Here is a 4,344-nt window from a genome sequence, read left to right as displayed (position 1 = left end):
GTACCATTTCCACCTCTCTCTCAATCATTGTGAGATTGAATGTTTCATTTATAATCTCTTTCCCTGAAAGCATGCGTCACTATACACTAATTTACAGTATCAAACATAACGTTGGATATAGATAGCTGGGAGCCAAGCAATCAATGTCAGTGGTGTCTTCTCAAGTGGAATAAAATATTAATCAGCGAATACACACACAGCTTATAGTTTTCCATTGGCAGGTATACCAGGATGCTATTTACGTAATGTTTATTTAAGTAAATTAACAGTGTTGTTTGCACAACTGTATTAGATTTGGACTAAACATGTGCAATGATGTGGTAGCAAGATAAAAATTGAGATCTTAGTGAATGGCTTGGTTATACTGCATACCCAGTATATGCAAGTTCTGAAATGGGCAAGTTTATCAAAAAGAAGGATGCTGTTAATTTTCAATTGCTACTCATTGAATTTCCATTGGTGAACGCTGGTGTTGGTCTGCACCACTCAAGTCAATGATTTCTTTGCTGGCTATAGAGAGTCCCTTTCCAGTTAAACACAGATGCAGTGCCATCTTGCTGTACTGAAGTATATGGAAAGGGGCAGTCTGTTTAGCACAGGTGGACCAACATGGAGGAAAAAGGCATCTATTCCTAAAGGGATTTTCAAAGTTATTAGACGTGAGAAGTCGAAGTAAACCACAACAAGGGCACTGAAGAGAATTACTGTGGAGGTACAATATTGTAAATGGGTTTTAAGATCATTAGTTACAACACCTTTTGACTCCTCTTATTCACGCTATGCCTTACTGAAAGCTGTAACTGGGCACAGAGATGTGTGTGTCTTGTAGAATATCCCATGAACAGAAGCAGCAGATATTGACCATTGAATCCTCATGTTGTGATCTACTGTATACAGTCTTGTGTTTTTAAGCTAAAATGAAGTGTAAGGAAATCAACCAGTGTATTTCAGATTTGCTTAACCTCTTTTAAAGTGATATAAACGTATAGGCAAAAAGAAGCACAATAAGGTTGCATATCAATTGATTGGTGATTTTCTTATGACTGCCTCACTATCAGTCCTCGTATGTTTGTTTTGTAGCAGTATATTGTATGCTTATATCGTATAACCACGATGCCGTCACATGCATATGTTCTACTATATCGTCTGTAGAAGTAGTTATTCTTAAATGTTATAATTGTATTCTCTTGTAGGGATGTGAATCTAGTCATTTGTAATCCATTTATAGACGGCTTCAAATGTCATTTAAATTTCTTTTTTTCCCCATTCCCCTTCCCATAGTATGGTGTTTGCAATCAATCTCAGTGGTTCTGGGTTGTGTTGCTCCGTTATTGAGTTACCATTTTCATTAAATCTGCCTTTACTTGTCTTTGAACTTGAGCTAGAGATCCTAAGTGCAGACTGAAGATCCATTCAAATTACGGGGCTATGTTGCCTTTAAACTCTGCCAGCCCCACTATACTCTCTGCCAGTATGAAAGTAGAGTAGATGGGGCTGGCACAGCTGAAAGGTCACATGGTCCTATGATTTGAATGGAATGAGGAAGAGGTTCAGTGCTGGCATTTAGGATCTTCAGATTAAAAGCCAGGTTAAGGCAGGTTTAGAGAGGCAGTTTAATAGTGCAAAAGAACCACTCGATTGCAAACACCATAAAATAGTAAGGGTGATGTAAAAAAAGAAAATCAAAATTACATTTGAGGCTACTTTTTTTAAAATTCATCACAGATACACGTGTTAAAGAAATGAGTTGCACATTATTTCTGAATGGTTTTGAGCTCGGTTTTGTGGCTTGATTGCTTTGACTCTTAACTGATATAAAAATATATTTAACAGAGTCTTGAAATCTAGGACTGGGTGCAGGAATAGTGTGAGTTTCAAACCCTGGATAGAGTATACTAGATAGAATGGGTGGTCAACAGAGTTGAAGGATCCCAGTTTAAATTGATTCCTGTAGAATCAGGTAGCACAGACACATGCAATGTCTCGAAGTATACCTCTGATACTACAGAGAAAAATAAATACAGGACTAGTGCTGTCCTCAAGAACTGAAAGACTGCTGCAGCACGTCAAGGCTTCAACCCAGCTTTTTGTTTTGGAGGTACAGCATTTGATCCGAGTTATATTTGTTTTTTTTTTCCCCCAGTGAGGTTGATTCTTCCTAAGCATTACAGGACTGCTGTGATTGCTTTGTGAATATATATATATTTTTATGATAAGTCTCTCTGAGCTTTCCTTTTGCCACACTAAGATCTACCACCAACTAGTACACTAATAGAATGTACTTCAATTCATCCCATTCATTGTTCATATGAACAGCCTTAATAGAATCCTTATATTAACTACTACTCCAGCGCCCTTTCATTTCATCCTGTTATATTTTTCAATAATTCCAGGGTTATTAAAAGTTAAAATCCAGTTTTGTGATTGTTCCACCCCACAAACGTAAGAAAATATCTATTTCTACCAGAACAACCCTTGGACACTTTTTTTTTTAAAGCTATATTACAGTTTACTGTTTATTATTAAAAGGAGGGCTGAAACCTTGAGATGTTCTCAGTTTGACGACGGTTCCAGCATTGAGACTTTAGACTGTAAAAGCGGAGAGAGCTGGTTTTTCAGATCTTTGCAAGGTTTGTGAGCTGAGAGAGCTCTGATTGTCATGCTGTGTTCCAACAGAGCTGATGAAGCCAACAGTATATGATATAGGAGTGCCCCCAAGTGGGAAAATGAGCAAATGCAGCGGACTGCAACCAAAAATGTAAACCTAGTATGAAATACACACAGGTTTCCCATCTTCTAAACTACTTGGCATGTTGCAGTGCATCTGTGTAGGCAACAACAGCATTGTTTAATTCAGACTGCTTTTTTCTTTTAGAAGTAGAAACTAGCTTGTACCTAAAAAAAACAAAGATAGATACTGGATATGTGTACATGCTTTATGTGGGGACTAGGTGACTGTTTCATTATTTAGTCAGGGTTGTAGGTAAAGCTAATGTATTTAATGTGTTGATCTACAAAATGCTCTTAGCAAATGATGGTATTTCGACACTATTATGGAAAGACTGATCATGTGTTTACCTGTGCATTTAATATTTGCATGTAAAAAATAAAATAAAAAAATAAATCAATTACAGACTTTGTAAAGAAAACAAGTGGACGTTGTTATTCAGGTGGATGCTTTTGTGTGTCATTTTTTCCCCCTCACCTGCTCAATAAATTTGAGTTTTTCAGGGTTGTGTTGCCAAATATGAAAGATAGAATATAATTATATTTCTGTGTGTATTAATTAAATGATTTGGTTACAATTATTCATCCCCAGCAGCACACCACAATAAAAGCACCATTGCTTGGAATGCAGGGTTACAGAATTGCCAATCTTAGCTACCGCCACACAGTGGCTGCTACATTGCTCTTTGCGCCCTATTGGTTAAGAAGGACAATTGTTTTGTGACAGTTCCCTGATCATGCTTCAGCAACCCCTACTGGCCAGGTGGGGACTTGTTTCCAGGGTTCAGTAGCTTGGTAACATCTGTTGCTAAGGTTCTGCAGATGAAGAGGTGATTGGCTTGAGGGTGGAAAGTTAAATTGCATGTACAATGGTGAGACAACTTTCTAATTGGGTCATTTCAAATTGGATTAAAAAGATAAATGTATTGCTCATATTGCAGGTATGGCACAGGTACCCAAAACCCTGAATATCTGCCCCAGATCTCCTCTCACCCGGTAATCAAGTTTTAAAGTGGTAGGTCTGAAATGGGCAGCTGTGAAAAAAATGCATGTTACAATAAACATAATTTTTATTTTAATGATATATGGTATTCCACTAGGTTAAAAAGTTATTAGTTTACATGCCTTCCTCTCAGAAAATCTGTTACACTTCATTTTACCTCTGCAGTGTCTTCTGGGTCAAAGCATGTTACTGACTGGAAGGATGTTGGTCTATAAGGGAAGCAGCTGGTTAGTTAATGACAGGAAAGAAAGCTTTGAAAGGGTGGGGCCAATTTCACTCCAGGTGAAATGACATTGGAAGTGCAACACTGTCTGGAAGCATGACTTGCAAAAAGGGATTTCTTTAACTTAGTTTAGTACCAGATCTAATATTTTATAATAAAAATACATTTTTAGATATACTGGGTGATTGATAAATAACACAACATTGTTGGAACATTGAGAAAACGAGAGGGAACTTGGGGGATGATGTCCAAAAGAAAAATGAATCATAAATTATGATTTGTCATGTATAAAACAAGTGCAAGTGCACAACAGTTAAGATTTATGGAATTATCTTGTTAGCTACAAGCAGCATTGGCGAAAATGAGTTTTCTGATAGTTTCCAATACTGAA

The sequence above is a fragment of the Acipenser ruthenus genome, chromosome 25 (assembly GCF_902713425.1).
Source record: "Acipenser ruthenus chromosome 25, fAciRut3.2 maternal haplotype, whole genome shotgun sequence".
Lineage (NCBI taxonomy): Eukaryota > Metazoa > Chordata > Actinopteri > Acipenseriformes > Acipenseridae > Acipenser > Acipenser ruthenus.
This window is presented reverse-complemented; position numbering follows the sequence as displayed.